The sequence below is a fragment of the Myxine glutinosa genome, chromosome 9 (genome assembly GCF_964187855.1).
Source record: "Myxine glutinosa chromosome 9, kmMyxGlut1.1, whole genome shotgun sequence".
NCBI lineage: Eukaryota > Metazoa > Chordata > Myxini > Myxiniformes > Myxinidae > Myxine > Myxine glutinosa.
In genome coordinates, this window is record NC_136269.1 from 14,252,674 (window position 1) to 14,270,578 (window position 17,905).

Sequence of the window (17,905 nt, forward strand, 5' to 3'; positions counted from 1 at the left end):
GGCCATCTTATGAGAATGCAAACTGCCATCTGGGCATATGACAAATGAAGCTACAATGAGCGATGACCAATAATATACCTGAGGGCACTTCAATAAAGTGATGAAATATTCCCATTTGCTAGTCGAATTATCGTGATCTACGGACTCGATAAAGAAGCAGTGAACTGATATAGCAATTTTTGGCAAACAGGACGATCAATTGGTCTGTCAACAAAGCCACAGGTAGGCTCTGCTAGTATTCTAGTAATATAGATAACTACTTGAGGACTAGCTCTGAGCTTGGCTCACATGGGCCTGGCTTGGGTGTGGCTTCAAATCAACAGGTAACTCTCGCCCGGTAAGTGTCGGTACGGCATCGAGTTTCAGCAAATTCCGAGGCTCGTTTCCCAGGTAGCGATTCTGTTGATCAAATACGAACACTAACTACTCAAAGTGGTCTTCGCAAAGAACACGATATTTTCAATGAAGATACATTTTGATGATGAATTTGGTTGATCCTCGGGTTTTCCACCAGAGCTGACACGATGGCCTCGAGGTACGCACACTCACCTCTAAGCTGTGTCGTCTGGGTTTGAATCCCGACCCAGCTATAAACTGTCAGAATGGTGTTTCACAGGCAGGGAGATTCATCAATGTGTGTGGCGCTCCTCGGATGGATGTTGAACTGGGGGTCCCATCTGCCAGCATGGAATGGAGGACGTTAAAGATCCCATGGTGTCCTTCGCACATATGTCTTTAAAAAAAATTGTCCCTTTAAACTTATATTGGGGTAACTCCTCACCATGGTGCCAAGGAAAGGAAGCGGCCCATCCTGTTATTCCTCACAGGTAAATTTGATGGAAGAAAACGTTCCACTAATGCCTTCCTGAATTATATTAACAGGCATGCTGGGACAGATGACAAAAGTGTCATCTCCATACCTGTACCAAAGACGTGTTACATGTTCACAAAACATGCCTTAATAAATAATTAATCAAAAGTGATCAGGGGATCAAATTTGACTTGTCATAACAAAATCAAACTGTACAATCATATATGTTTTCATTACCACCTAAGTGTATCAATAAGTTTACTGTGAAGAAGAGCTGGCTTGTTTTCGCAAGTGGAGAAAGAGTTGCTCTTGGCCGACTGACTGCTGTGGCCTGTGTGTTCCATTCCCATGGCTGTTCCCTCTGCCAACCTGTACTTGGCAACCAAGGTAAGTATGCCAAGCACCCCTCAACATGAATCGAGGGAGCATTTTGTCCTACAAAGTGAATTAAAAGAGGCTGCTTTGTGTCTTTACAGTTGCAGTCAAATGCAAAAGGAGTTTGATTGAAAATATAGTTGAAAATATTCATAATGCTTGATCATAATAAACAACAGATGGTATCCAGGATATTGATTGTTCTTTGCGATGACAAATTTAGAAAAAATTGAACATGGCTCATTGTAAATAACTCTCCATGGGGAATAAAATATGTTAATGATGATGTCATTGGTGCCTCCATTATGACGTCATCATTCGACAAGTACAAAACTTCATCCGATCAAGATGAAATTTCTTGAGCATAATCTAGGAAGAAATAAGTTTAGGAAAAAAAAATGATGACGTCATCGGTCACGTGGTTGGGCCGCCATATTTATTTCAACACAAAAACCTTAAAACCCACTTAAAATACATCCTGGCGAGGGTCTGCAATCTCTGATTGCTCTTTCTTGTTGATGAAGTGCAAATGAGGCAGTGATGTAGGGATTGTGATGGCAATACTGTTAGCTACTCTCCAAACCAACATCATCCCTTTCTTGTTCAGGACCTTTTTTACACTGTAGTTTGTCATCCCTACATTGCCTTTTTAATTTAGCAAACATTTTTTTATTCACTTGTTGTTCTTTGCGATGACGTGCTCGGAATCTCTCCTCTGAGAATCGTGCTCGGAATCTCTAATCTAGAAAACAAGTATACTCAAAGGCAAAAGTTATTGTGACACACAAACAACAAACAGAATCAGTGTTAAACTTTTACTGCCACGAATGAAATGTTATTACATGGAAAGACAAATGTTTCAAGGTATGGTAACGATCAACAGTCCATAAGAACAGTGCACCTGGCATATGCAAATGAGCCACAACACAAGAGGGGGTTCACAAGCAAGTTCACACAGTCAGTAGCGAGTGTGTCCACCTTGTGCATTGATGCAGGCCTGGCACCTCCGCCTCATTGAGGCCACTAAACGTCGATGAAAGTCCTTGGGAAGATCATTCCATATCCGAGGAAGGATTTGGTGGAGTTCCTGCAGCGTTTTTGGAGGATTCGGATGACGTCGTAAACGTCGCTCCATTTCATCCCAGACGTGTTCAATGGGTGACAAATCAGGGGATCTTGCAGGCCAGGGTAACACATTAACATTGTTCTGATTAAGATACTGCTGTACAACTCGAGCAACGTGTGGTCTGGCATTATCGTGTTGAAACGTCACTCTAGGGCCGTTCTGTTGCAAAAACGGTAAAGCGGCCATTTGCAAAATCTCGTCTCGGTACCTCACAGCATTCAAGTTCCCCTCAATCACAATCATTGGCTTCCTTGCTGCAGCAGTTATCCCACCCCAGATCATAACGCCCCCACCTCCAAAACGATCCCCTTCCAGAACACATGGCCTGATGTAACGTTCACCTGTGCACCTGTAGACACGTGTCCTACCGTCAGCTCGGTGAAGCTGTGCCAAATGGTGTTTCTATGGACGTTGAATCGACGAGCAACATCACGCTGCGAGGTACCAGACTGAAGCATACCTATAGCTCTCCATCTGTCATTTTCCCCGAGGCGTGGCATGTCGAACTTGTTCCAGAACGATGAATAGAGGTGTTTTTCTGACTTCTGCACTTCTTAAGACTGCATTGAGTGGAAATGATAAGCGTCTGGTTGTCTGTCCTTTTAAAGTGAACATTGCTGGCCATTTTTCTCGAATATGTCATGCTTCTTGCAAATTTCATGCATTTCGAACAACAACTGCTTGGTTGCGTTTCTTCGACCATTTTAACACACTCTTTCTCTGGTTCAAATCCAAAAATTCATTCACAAGATTACCAATGAAAAAATTCCATGTCACAATAACTTTTGCCTCTGAGTATATGTTTTGTTGTAGCCATTTTTGATATTTCAATCACAAAATGATTTGTCAGCAGTTTAATTTTTGACCGGTTCTATTTTAAAATACCATGTATCATGCGATACGTTGGACCGTCTCGCTAGATATATCATGGGCTTTCGACAGAGTCTGGTGTTCCGCTTTGCTTGCCAAGCTCTCCCCCTGTAGCATCCAAGGCCGTGTTCATACCTGGCTTTCTGACTCCTCCACTCACGCAGTCATCGCATCGCCATCAATGGAGCCTTTCCATCTCCTCTACAACTGGAAGCGTAAGTGTCCGCAGACAGAGCCTTGGGCCCAGTCTGGTTCATTATTTACAGAAACGACCTCTTCCCCGGTGCTCTGTAAAATCCTCTCTTTTTGCAGACTCCACATTGTCATATTAGCGATACCCATGGAAAAATCCGTTAAAAAAGTAAAAACGTATAAAGGGAAATACTGTACAAAACATGCCGCAAAAAGTATAAACTATAAAAATACTCACCCAGAAGTATCTAGACGTAAGGCTTTCATAAAATAAATGATTCGTCACTAAAAAGGTTTAAATTTTTTTTAATACGTCCTCTGTGAAATCATCCAATCATGGGAGACCAGGTCGGTCGGACATGGAAAGGAATGGCAGGCATAAAGGAATGTACGTACTTTTAAAATTGGATAAAACTCGAAGAAACTAGAACGACCCTCTTATACGCCACGACGCCAACTGATATGCCTCCGTCCACATTATTACATCATTATAATACTTGTACCAAGTTTGATGTAAATCCGTTCAGCTGTTCACAAGTTATCACATTTTTACCTGACATGACCTCTGACCTTTGACCTCTTTATGCCATAATGCAATCAGTTTATCTTTGCATCATAATGTAGAATTATACCAGGTTTGGTGAAAATCCCATAACTACTTCACAAGTTAACTCAGTTGTTCTCTGGTGGGATGTCTGACATTTGACCTTTGACCTATTGACCCCAAAATCTCATCCGTTAATCTTTACATCATTGTACATAACTGTACCAAGTTTGACTTAGATCACTTCAGCCGTACTCAAGTTATAAACATATTACAGAGTTTGACCTTTGACCTCCCCCAAAATCAGATATGTTAATCTTTTCATCATAATACATACTTGTACCAACTTTGGTCAGAATCCCATTACATGTTCTCAAGTTGTCATGGTAACGAGAACCTATCATGGATGGACAGGCGGACGCACAACCTGAAAACATAATGCCTCCGGCGACTTTGTCGTGGGGGGCATAAAAAAGGGAAAATCAACACATGGATATAAACGTGTCAAGGTCCATGACGTGGGTGATGTATTTTCCAAACTTGGGACATGAAGTCAATTGGCAAGTATGTGAACGATTTGCTCCAAAAAAAGCCGACTCGGTGTTACGGATTGGGTCTCGTACGTCCGTCCGTCCGTCCGTCCGTGCGTGTCTGCACCCATATCTTGGAGACGTGTGGGCCGATTTTGTTCATACTTGGCATAAAGACAGTACATGACGGTATAAGTGTATATGTGACGTGTCACGGTATACGTGATAGTACATGACAGTATACATGTGCACCTCATTTTGTTTCACGATGCGATCAAATATGGCCGACTGGCGGCCATTTTAGTTGTAAAAAACCCGATATTGAACGCGTCCTCAACCATTTATCGGACATGCGTTTGCCGATGTTGTTCAAACTTGGCACACAGACAACGAATGATGGTTTACATACGCAACTCATTTTTTATCGATGTCAGATCCAAGATGGCCAAATGGCGGCCATTTTGTTACTTAAATGTGGCACCATTTATTTTGTTACTTGCATGGTCTGATTTTGGCCAAGTTTGGCACAAACATGGTTCATGAGGCATACACGTGCTCCTCACTTTATTTTGCGATCTGATTAAAGATGGCCGACTGGTAGGTTGGCGGCCATTTTTGTTGTAAAAAACCCGATATTGAATGCATCCTCAACCATTTCTCGGACATGCGTTTACCGATCTGTTACGTCATAAATGCCCCATCTGGCTGACGGACAAACTGTTGCATCACTCTCGATGCTGATCAGGAATTGATGAGATGTTGCTTTGATAAATGGAACATGTCCCTCAACCCTGGCGAATGCCCCTGTCTCACCCTGTTGTCCATGGTCCTCTCCTGGTACAATTCCCAAAATGCAGGCTTGCTGCCCACCTCACACTTTTCTTCCGCTTTTCCCTTGTTTGTGTAACTGCTTTGCTCGAGATGTTCAATACCTCACTCTAACCTTCAGAGATTAGAGCAGGTGCTGCACTACCATCCCAATTCATCCCCCATCCCTATCCCACAATCTTGCCGACCCCCATTAACCCTACCTGTCATCCAATCTCTCCTCATTCCCTGGTCATTCATTCTCCACTTTATTATGTTAAACCTTTGTCACACCCTCAGTTCTTTGTTCTTTGTCCTCTATCACATCGCTCTTCCATGAGCTTCCATCTTGTATGGAAATATATGGAAATACATGGATAAATTCATACTTTTATTCATTTGTTTTTAGGAACAAGCTAAAGAGGAGTTAAACAATAATAACACTATTTTTCGCTCAGTCTTATAAAACCCTCACTCCTTTACACCCTGTAGACCCCATTTAGACCCTTTACACCCCTTAGACCCTTTAAACCCCTTTAGACCCTTTACACCCCCTTAGATCCCTTTGACCCTTTACACCCCTTCGACCCTTTAAAGCCCTTTAGACCCTTTACACCCCTTAGACCCTTTAAACCCCTTTACACCCCCTTACATCCCTTTGACCCTTTACACCCCTTAGACCCTTTAAACCCCTTTAGACCCTTTACACCCCCTTACATCCCTTTGACCCTTTACACCCCCTTAGATCCCTATGACCCTTTACACCCCTTAGACCCTTTAAACCCCTTTAGACCCTTTACACCCCTTAGACCCTTTAGACCCTTTACACCCCCCTTAGATCCCTTTGACCCTTTACACCCCCTTAGATCTCACACTGTACAGACAAAGCTGTGGAGGATGAACATTTGTGATTCATTTTCACAGGACTCTTCGTCTGTGATTCCGACGCCATCTTTCACTGAATCACCTGTTCGGATCATTTTAAATGACGATATTTAACGTTTGTTGAGAATATCAATGGCTGGAAGTTCCGTTTTGATATGATCGTGCTCTCTGAGTGGTAACTTGGACCTTTTGGCGGGATACCCCCTGCATGAGTGAGAAGAGAAATTAAATAACACTGATGATATTATGGACTGGTTAGCTCACCTGAGACTGGTGGAGCGAAGTTCAGGTGAGCTTATGCGATGGTGCGTCCGTCCGTAAACACTTGAAACTCCTTTTCCGAAACCGCTGATGGGATTGTGACCAAATTTGGCACAAATGGTATTTGTTGTGTTGTGACTAAAGGTTGTTCACGGCATTAAAAAATTGGGATATAAGGGGTCTGCCGGGGTCAAAGTGGACCCCCCCCCCCCCATGGGGGCGGGGTGGTTTCCCCCCAAAATAGGTGTGTTTTTGTTTATTTGCTTTAACTCTTATGATTGCCCCTATTTTATTTACTATCCTTAACATGTAGTGTAACATGGGATGGCTCTAAGATGTATGCCTACTTGGCCTGCCTGGGTAGGCCCGGCTTGACTGACAGGCCCAGCTGTTGCTTGTCTATGTGGCCTAGCTGTCATGGAAGCCCCAAAGGGTTTGTCTTTGTCTCGTCTGAAAGAAGACAAAATTGCTTTGTTCTCTCGTGCAACGCACTCCCATCTGTGCACGACGTATCTGTTTTTCAGATTTCCCAACATTTTACCAGCTGGTAATTTCCATCTTTTCCTGGTCAGCTACCTGCAGTACCTTAACCACACAAGCACAATGTCGTTCAGGTGAGCTTGTGAAGGCTGGTGTGGAACAAGGAGGCACCGAAACGATCGGAATCATCAAAATGAAGTATTACGGGCGATACAGTCATTGCTGAAGGTGCAGGTAGCATGGATTTTACCGTCAAGGAGGACATTAATTAATTTAAGGCCTCAAACCCGATGACCATTCATTCCCAAGGGATTTCCTGCTTGAATATTAGAAAAATAACGTTAATCGGCCAAGGTTATGTCCCTTAACACAAACAACCGTCATAGTCCAAAACAAGGTGCTGTCATGTCAAGGAGCTATGTTTGGAGGTTGCTCTGTTACCTGGCCAAAATAACCGGACTTTGTCATTTAACATCTGCAAGTGCAACTGTGTTTTGATTTTTCAACATTTGGAATACGGGCCCAAAGTGTTGGCTCGAGAAGATTGTCAAAAGGTGAGAGAGATGGGATTCCAAAAGCCTGCTCATTTTGACTTTCCACTGGGTGTGGAACAAGATGTTCTTCCACACCACTGATACGGAACCACCAGCTGGCAGGTATCGCATACGATCGATACACCATGAACGAGTGACCTCTTACCGATGGCCTTCACTTTGTCTGTCACTCTTCCAATGTCCGCACAGAATAATGGTATTTCGATCAGGAAGGGGGGCTAATGGGGTTGAATTAAAATGAGAATATAAATATGACAACTAGTTTATATGCTGACCCAATGATATTGTTGCGGTTGTGCCATAAAGGCAAACCCCCTATAGTTCGTTGCACGACAACATGTAGCCTGCAGTAGTTAGCTGTGTCTTATTGCATGTAAAGATTAGCCCTTTCCCATTGTGTAGTAATCAAGACCAATATGCGTTGAAGTTAAGCAGGATGTCAAACCTCCGTGTGGTTAAGGGAAGCCATTACTATGAGCAGGAAGGCGTGGCCAAAAGCACGGCCCAGGTGACCAATGGCGAGCCGGGAACCCGTCGCCATGATGCGACAAGCCTCAGCCAATGGGAGGCTGTGGAACATTTTGAAGGGCGTGGGCGGATCTGGTAAAAGCCCGCGCGGAGCGCATTATCATTCTCTTGGCTTTGGATTTTCGCTGCGCTACGACCTCCTGTTCTCTCTTGCTTTGGATTTCGCCACGTGGACGACACCCTGCTCTGGACTCTCTTGTTTTGGCTCCACCAGACGACACGTGTTTTGGCCTTTGTGTTTCGTCGACCACCAATCGCTTCTGCGCCGATCTTTTGTGCCATCCGGCTGACCTGCAAGCGTTGGCTTTCAACACGACTCACCTGAGCTGAAGTTGTCTGCCTGCGTGGCAGCTCGCCCCACCTGCGCTGCATCTAACTCAACCTGCGCTGGAGTTCGTCCTTCGGACCTGACCCCATCGAGCCGCGAGCTGCGCACACCAGACCACGTGGTCACCAGCGAGGCAATTCCATCACGTACATCGGTACGCCCTTAACCAGAGTGTTATTCCCTGAGTGTGAGTGTGTCAGAGTGTGAAGGCGCCAGTGGGGTTATTATTAAGTAAGAATTGTTAAGCTGAATCTTCGTCTCTGTTTCTCTGTGCCTTATAAATAGAAGGCTGTACATTTTGTTGTTACTTTCCAACCTGTTAGGTACGTCTTTTCTCCATTGGCCTAGCATCATCCGAGACCGAACTTGCCACCACAGGTCCATAAATCTCGTGGGGGTAATGCCGCTTTCCACACCGTGCAAATCCGCTCGGCACCCATAAGGTGTGGGAAAGTGAGGGTTCGATCGCGCGGTTCTTCGGCACGCGCGTGCACCTTGATCCGTGCACCTTGAAGGTATTCGTGATTCTCCGGTATTAACCGAGGGGAATCATGAAACAAAATTGTTGTCAAGAAGGGGGACTTTTGAACCCGGCTCCTGGGTAAAACACAAAACCGCAACAATATATATTGTTGCGGTTTTGTGTTTTACAAATAAAGGTTAATTTCCCCTCATAGTTTAGTCACACTACAACACGTAGCCTCGTTTTAGCTCAGTTATTTCATAGTAAATGTAAGCGTAGACTTTTCCTATGTTTAGTTTGCGTTGAGTAGAATAATGAGAGTTAGGTCTCCTTCCAATGCTTATGCTGCCTCGATACTTTGAGTTTTGGCGCAAATCACCACGAGGCCGGCCTGACAAGTCGATCCAGGCCGAAGGAAGGCGGGGCAGGAGAAGTGGGAGTGACTGGTAAGCACAAGCCGCCAATCAGGGCTCGAGGGGAGTGGCTTAGCACTGCAGCAAAAGGCGTGGTTTGGAACATTCGATACGGGCCAGGGCGTGGCAATATAACCCTGTGCCCGAAGCCCCCTCCACAGTTCTGAGAGTGCGCGGTGTTGAATCAAGTTGTGAGAGTCGGTTCGGAGTGCCAAGTTGTGGGAAGGGAGGCAGACGAGTTACAAGTTGAGTTCTCGGTTGAGCTTGAGTCAGATCCTCCGTTGAGTTACGAGAGTGAAAGCGCGCCGTTGTATTAATCGCGCTGTGAAGGACCGCCGTGCCGGGCGAGACGCGCATATTTTCCTGCCTGCCTTTGTTCAAGATACGAGCTGCGAGGATCCCTCCCGCCTGCCTGCCTGCCTTCGTCGGGGGACGTGCGGTGACCGCCAGAAGGCCACACCGGGGAGCTGTTCCTGAACGACCAAGCGGCGCGTTCAGCGCATGAACAATCCTTCCTTCATCTCCCTGTGTGTGTGAATGGGCTCATCGTCTGGTAAATTTAGGTTAAGACTGACTAAGATCTGCCCTGTGTCTCTCTTTTCTACCGAACCATTGTACATAATAGTGTAAATAAATCGTGTTATTTCTTTGATTCGACCGTCTCGTGTTTTCCATCATTGACTAAGCATGGTACGAACTATATCACTCTAATCGGGTTCCAATAACAAGGTAATATCACGGACCACGTGGTGTGCCATCCGCTCGGGTGCACTCAAATTACACGTGGTTCGTGCGAGACTTGATCCCCGCTTCCGCGGCGGCGTGGGTACTTATGTACGTGCGAACATTGTCCCGAAACCCTGTCCCGCGTCTGACCGGAAGTGGCGACTCAAGTCTCGCGGTTGCAAAGACCCAAGGAGAACAAGGGGCTTAATCTCCCCTTGGTAAGGGAACGGGGGTCGCGCAAAACCGTAACAATATTATATTTATATAATATATATTTATATACATATTATTTATTTATATATTTATTATATATAAATAACAGAATTATTATATAATAATTATGTATTATATGTTATATAAATATATTATTATATAAATATATTATTATATATTATATAAATAAATATAATTATTATATTATACTTATTATTATATTATTATTATTAATTATAATAATTATATATTATATAAATTTTATTTATTTTATATATTTCATTTATTATATATTTATTATTAATTAATTAATATATAATTTATAATGTATATTTATATTTTATTTATTTATTTAATATAATTGTATATATATATATATATATATATATATATATATATATATATATATTTATACGCTAGTTTATAGTTGTTTATATGCTTATTAATGGGGTTCATGCTGACCTCTTGATGTAAGAATGACTTGTGCACCTTTTAGTTACAGACTGACTAATTTGTAAGATATTGTCTTTGCGTGCAACATCCAGCATCGATATCATGGAGAAACCCAATTGCACATTTAATGTCTCCTTCGTTCGACAGATCTTCGTGAGACGTGAATTTACATGGATGACTTAGTCCCCAAGGCCGGTGGACTTGCTCCACGGTAAATGAATCCCTGGTAAAAGTGAAATGATGTTCACTCAATATCTGATGGAAGATGCTCACGATGTCGCTTATTGCTCAAGATGTGTTCTTGCAGGTAAATCTACCTGAATTTACTTGAATCCTTTGGTCGCTTAGAAAGTACACGAGTTCTCGTTTTTACTCTTCTCTTCGATATCATCGATTTTTTTTTTTTGCAGTTGTGCACCTGTTATGGGGTGACCTGACATGACATAAGTGATGCTCGGAATGTTAGAAGGTGCCATTGGAGGCTTCATTAATGTGGAATTCCAATGCATTGACGGAGGATTGCTTGCTGTTTCTTCGCTGAAATTGTTGTTGCAAAATAATTTTCACATTGCAAAGTGAAAATGGAATGCAGTATCCAGATGTGGTGGAACAGGTACAGTAAGTACATCGTGTATTTATAGCTTCTCCATTTTTGTGCCATGACGTCACACAAATCATTGCACGCACTCCCACTCCATAAATCATCCACATTATCACCCACACCAACGTGCACGTCATACATGTTTTATTATCCCAATACTTTATCCCTTCTTCCAACACAAATTATACTGTAGCTGTTGTATTAAATACAATAATATTCTTTTTTTTTTTTATGTGTCCATGCTGCTGAAAACCTTAATCCAGGTGGGATGCACTCACTGACATTCCTGAATGGTAATCCACGCTGGATTTGAATCCCACTTGAGAGGTCATGGAACATCTCGCTCCACGCTGTCTTCAGAAACAAGGGCTTGGCCAGAGTCTATGAGCGGCAAATTTGATTGGTCATGATGACGTAAAATGCCGTAATATTTTGTCCACGTGCGGCTATTTTGTCCAAGACTTTAAAAGTTTTATTTTTAAAAAATCCGGAAGTTTACCGCCGTTAACGCAGCATATTTTACACCATCTTATCTTCCCCCATCCAAAACCTTGATCTTTTCTACCCCCGCTAATTTCACCCCAATTCCCCGTTTTGAAATACCAACTTCTGTCCTGGAAGTCCTTGGTGTCCTTGTGCTTTCTACTTCTCCCTCCCCCCCCCCCCCCCCTTCCCATGCCTCCTCCCCCCGGGCCCTCTCCCTTCCACACATCTCCCTGCTCTCGGATGTTGTGTTTGTGTGCTTCCCCTTTTCTCCCCATCTTGTCTTCCGCTCCCTCTTTTTGTGTATTTTGTTTGTCTGGTCGATTTGTTTGTGAAGTAAATGTTAGCTCTTTCACGAGCCTCGATTCAGTATACAAAAAAAAAACCAAAAAAAAAACCACAGTACCATGTTACATTAGTTCTTCGTACCTGTTGTTTTTGTCCTTTATAACTTCCTTAAAAACTAAGTTTCGGTTTGGAATGATTTTCAATTTCGTTTGACTTTTTTGGAAGAATTTTATTTTTCAGTTTTTTTTTTTGTTAGGGGTCGGGGGTAGGGGGAGCCCCACCCTGTACAGATGGACAGACAGACTGGAGGAGAGTTTTATAGTGTAGATACATTATTAGTATCTCCTGATGTCCATCGCATCTCCTGATCTAGCAATTGAGGCTGATGTCCTTCATCATGTCACTGGACAAAAAGTCAAACAGGCAATGGAGACGGAAGCTATTCAATACAAAATTTAATCAGATCGTGAGCATTTATGCCAGGATACATGTATAAACAATAAAGCGCAGGTGAATCACGGAAGATTGGAAATGTCTTTATCCTGGATAATAAGCATGCAGTACTCACTACCACAATGCCATGCCATTTAAAGGGGAAACACAAACGAAAAAAAAAATATTTTCTGAAAAATATTGAAAATAATTTGAAGGTTGAATTTCTTTTTTGTCAATCAAAGTGTCAAAAATGGCCCGAAAGTGTCGATTTTCGAATTTGCCAGTGACGTCACACCATGTTCTCACCTTGATCGAAATGGTGGATTTACATGAAGAATGCATGTCGAGCGCGGATTCCGATACCGATTCCACCATCATTAGCAACTCTGAAGGTTCTCAGTATGTTGAAATTCATCAGTGGGATTTTGAAGAAACTATTGAAGACAAAATTTGTGAGAGAAACTGTGACATATTGTGCTTTTCGGTAATCGGGCAGACATCCCTGATCGGGAGCAAGGTTGGGCTTCCGGGAAGCGGCAGGGCGAGCGTGATATCGGGCGCGATGGCTGCTGGCTAACCCTGGCTTGTAGCTCGAGCATTGAACAGTGATTAAACATTTTGCCTTTACTGGACTGGCCTTTGCGTGATACACTTCATTTGGCGACGAGGATGGGATTGGCAAGTACATGAACTTTCTGTGAATTATTTTGGGGTGAATCATGGCGCAATTCGGAAAGATTAATGAATTCAACACGGATGCTGATGACTGGGCCCAATATACGGAGCGGCTAGGCCAGTACTTAATACCTAATGATATTGAAGATGCCGGCAAACGATGGGCTGCTTTACCTGGTGTTTGTGGATCTCAAACGTATGGCCCATGCGTAGTCTTGTGTCGCTGCCAAACTGTCTGACAAAACCTTTGAAGACTCTGTGACCTAATGCAAGAACACCTTCATCCCAAACCGTCTTTGATTGTACAAAGATTCAAATTCAATCCGATGTTTCGGAAACCGGGACAATCAATCACAGCTTTTGTTGCTGATCTGAAGCTCGTGTCGGAGTTCTGTGAGTTTGGAGCGACACTGGAGGAAATGCTCAGGGATAGACTGGTGCGCGCGGTCCAAGATGAGCGCATTCAACGGAGGTTGCTGTCAGAAAGGGATTTAGATTTCACAAAAGCAATGGATTTGGCTCAAGGCATGGGGGTTGCTGCTAAAAATGCAACAGATATTCAGGCAATGAATGCCTCTGTTTTTCCCCAAGGGTGGGAAGGAAAAGTACATAAAGTTCAGGCCTACAACCACCAGTACAAGCAGTTCAGGAGTACGACCAGCACTGGCAACCAGGGTAATAGGGCCACCCAACGTGAGAGCAGGGGCCAAAGTTGAAAGGGAAATTTCACCTGATGTTCCAGTACATTTCATTTGCCTGATGAATGTTGGTTTAAGGAGGCTGAGTGCAATTATTGTCACCGTGTGGGGCATATTGCCGAGGCTTGTAGAAAGAAGAGGTCCCGGAAGCCAATTGGGAAACGGGAAGGTCAACATGCAACAAATGTGGTGCAACATGATTCTGAAGTCGAGGATGGGGAGGTTTCGGACGACGTTTATTGCATGTGTAATGTCAGTTCTGGGAATAGGGGAATTCACCCCCTGGAAGCGGATTTTGTCATAGATGGGAAAATTGTCACAATGCAAATTGATACCGGAGCCTCCATTTCAGTGATGAGTGGCAAGTCTCATAAAGACCTTTGGTCTAAAGCTCCAGTGGTGCGCAAATCCGGGGCTGTTCTACGCACTTACACCGGGAAGCTGATCAAAGTGGTTGGATCTATTGATGTGAATGTCCACTACAGTGGCCAGAGATCCACCGTACCTCTTATGATCGTGGATGGTATCGGTTCAAGTCTCGTGGGGTGGGACTGGTTGACAGTGTTAAAGCTGAATTGGGCCGAGATTTGTCACTTTGGGATATCAGCATCCCAAAAGCCCATGGTGGTTCAATACCCAGAGGTTTTTCAGAGCTGACTAGGCAGGGTGAAAAATATTACTCCCAAAATTCATAGGAATCAATTAGCTCAGCCTAAATTTTTCAAACTGCGGCCGGTGCCCTATGTCATGAAGGGGATGGTAGACTGTGAGCTGGAGCACCTTCAGAAAGAAGGACTTTTAGAACCAGTAGAGTTCTCAGACTGGGCAGCTCCAATAGTGCCTGTCCTAAAAGGTGACGGCCAAGTCCGCAAATGTGGTGATTATAAGCTTACTGTAAATCAAGCGGCAAGACAAGACAGTTATCCGATTCTGCGGATTGAAGATTTGTATGCCACCTTAAATGGAGGACTGACTTTCACAAAACTTGATCTCAGCAGTGCTTACTTACAACTACCTTTGGATGAGGCATCAAAGGATTGCACAACCATAAATACTCACCGCGGCCTTTTGAGATATACCCGCCTCCTGCTGGGGGTCTCCTTGCCACCTTCCATCTTCCAGCGCAGTATGGGCACTCTTTTACAGGGCATTCCACACGTTTGTGTCTATATTGATGGCATTTTTAATTCAGGGGACACAGAGGCTAACCATGTGAAAAATCTGAAATCCGGATCTTCACCAAAATCGAATCATTTCGTCCGTGTCACATACGCTACCTCTGTGCCAAATTTTGTCCGAATCCCTCCACAACTTTTTGAGATATTTTGTTCATAAACGGATAGACAGACTCCTTTATGGTATCCATGGAAACCTCCACACATGGCTTGGGGACTTCCTCACCGGTCGCAGTCAACGTGTGGCCCTGAATGGATTTCTCTCATCGCCCCTTCCTGTTCTGGCTGGAGTTCCCCAAGGTAGTGTTCTGGGCCCTGTGCTTTTTTTGGTCTTCATCAATGATCTGCCCGACTCTCTGGAAAAACCTCTCTATCTCTTTGCTGATGACTCCACTCACTGCCACTCCATATCTCAACCCTCAGATCGGCAGTCTGCAGCCTCTTCACTCTTTGCAGACCTGGACAATATCACAAACTGGTCAAACAAGTGGAACATGTCCTTCAATCGTGACAAATCTCCCACTCTCACTTTGTCTCTCTGAAAAGACTGTCTGGACAAACCTCCCTCCCATCTACTTTCTGAACAATCCTCTTGAAGAAGTTCTGTCACTCAAGCTTTTGGGTCTCAATATCTGCCATGATCTTTCCTGGGAAAACCACATTTCAAAACTGCCCCCCAAAGCCAGTCGTTGACTTGGCATCCTCCATAGTGCGAAGTCCGTTCTGGGTACTTCTGAGCTCCTCATCACATACAAGGCTTTCATCCGCAGCTTGATGGAATACTGCTCTCCCCTCTGGGCTGGTGCTCCTGCCTCACACCTAGCTCGGATTTACAACAAAGCTTTCAGAATCATTGGAATCTCCCGCGATGAACCTGAATCTGAGGGCCTTTTACTCGCTCACCGCAGGCAGGTTGGTGGTCTCTGTCTTCTACCGACTCCTCTCCGGCCTTGCTCCCCCTTGCTCTGTCTGTCTGTACTCTGTCCCCCTAATATTCCTAGAGGTCGCACAAGATCTGCCAACAACCCTCTTATGGTTAAACTGCCAAAATCAAGACTCTCTGCTCACCTTCACTCTTTTCAATCGCACTCCTCCCTCCAGGTCTTTAAAACAGCTGTTCACCACCATCTCTTATCTTCCCCCATCCAAAACCTTGATCTTTTCTACCCACGTTAATTCACCCCAAATCCACTTTTTTGAAATACCGACTTCTTTCCTGGAAGTCCTAGCAGTGTCCTCCATTTGTTTTATACCTCAACCACCCCCCCCCCCACGCCTCCTCCTCCCAAGCCCTCTCCCTCTCACAGATCTCCCGATGTCCCTATTCTCTACTGTTGTACTTGTGTGCTTCCCTCTCTCTCCCCATCTTGTCTTCCGCTCCCTTTATTATATGTTTTATGTGTCTGTTAATGTTTTTTGTCATTAATGTTAGCTCTTACACGAGCCTCAATGTTGTATACAAAAAAAATAAATAGACGGACAGACATGCAGGGGTGAAAATGTAACCTCCATCCACCTTTGTTGGTGGAGATAAAGAGACAAATTCCCAGTCAGCAAGTCCCCAGGCCCCAACACACGGTCCATGCATCGCTCAGGTTGTAGCCGAGCAATGGTATCACCGACGGCCTTGCTCAAGCCACGCGGACCGACGTATCTCAGCTCCATTCGCCCCATCTGTAACTTGAGGAGACATTGTTTGCCAGTCCTCAACAATGTAATACTTGGATAATTGTATCAGTAACCCCTTTTTTTCTCCTGGATAAATAAATGTCCACCGAGGAATTAAGTCTAAAGCTACAGAACAGTTATGGGAAACACAGTAATGGATTGTCCCCGTTCTCAGTTTCACAAACCCTGATGGTTAATGTATCCGATGCCTCTGAGAATGCTTTATATGCATTTGCTGAAAACACACCTTGTCAACTTGTTAGCCCGTCCCGTGCACAGCAGGAGATGGGATCTTGCAATCACGTGTGTGTGTGTGTGTGTGTGTGTGTGTGTGTGTGTGTGTGTGTTTGTGTGTGTGTGTGTGTGTGTGTGTGTGTGTGTGTGTGTGTGTGTGTGTGTGTGTATATATATATATCTGTATGTGTGTGTGTGTGTGTATATATCTATGTGTGTTTGTGTGTGTGTGTGTGTGTGTATATATATCTGTGTGTGTTTGTGTGTTTGTGTGTGTGTGTGTGTGCATATATGTGTGTATGTGTGTGTTTGTGTGTGTGTGTGTGTGTGTGTGTGTGTGTGTGTGTGTGTGTGTGTGTGTGTGTGTGTGTGTATATATCTGTGTATGTGTGTGTGTTTGTGTGTGTGTGTGTATATATCTATGTGTGTGTGTGTTTGTGTGTGTGTTTGTGTGTGTGTGTGTGTGTGTTTGTGTGTGTGTGTGTGTGTGTGTATATGTGTGTGTGTGTGTGTGTGTGTGTGTGTGTGTGTGTGTGTGTGTGTGTGTGTGTGTGTGTGTGTGTGTGTGTGTGTGTGTGTGTGTGTGTGTCCGGGTCATAACTTATTTACAATTGGAGTTTTGCTATCAAATTTTCAGCAAAGCTTTATTATGAGATTATGGAGAAGGCAAATTCATAATTTTGTCAAAAGGCCAAAGGTCAGCGTCACAGAAAAGAGTCGATTTTCATCCAATTGACCCGATTTTTATGCCTCGGCCCCCGAAAGTGGTCGGAGGCATTATGTTTTCGGGTTGTCCATCCGTCCGTCCGTACGGACTAAACCTCGTTTTTCTCAGCAACTACATGTCCGATTGAGAAAAAACTTTCAGGGTAGGAGTGACACCCATGCAAAATGTTTTTGTGATCATTATGACGTCATAGGTCATGTGGTATGGCAGCCATCTTGGATTAAACGCTGATAATTAAAATATATATTTCTCGGAAACCGCTGCATGCGAAATTTTTAACTTGGCACATTGTCAAGTATTCCCAATGTGGAAAAAAAGCATGATAATGATGTCATCATAGGTGAAGTGGTATACCAGCCATA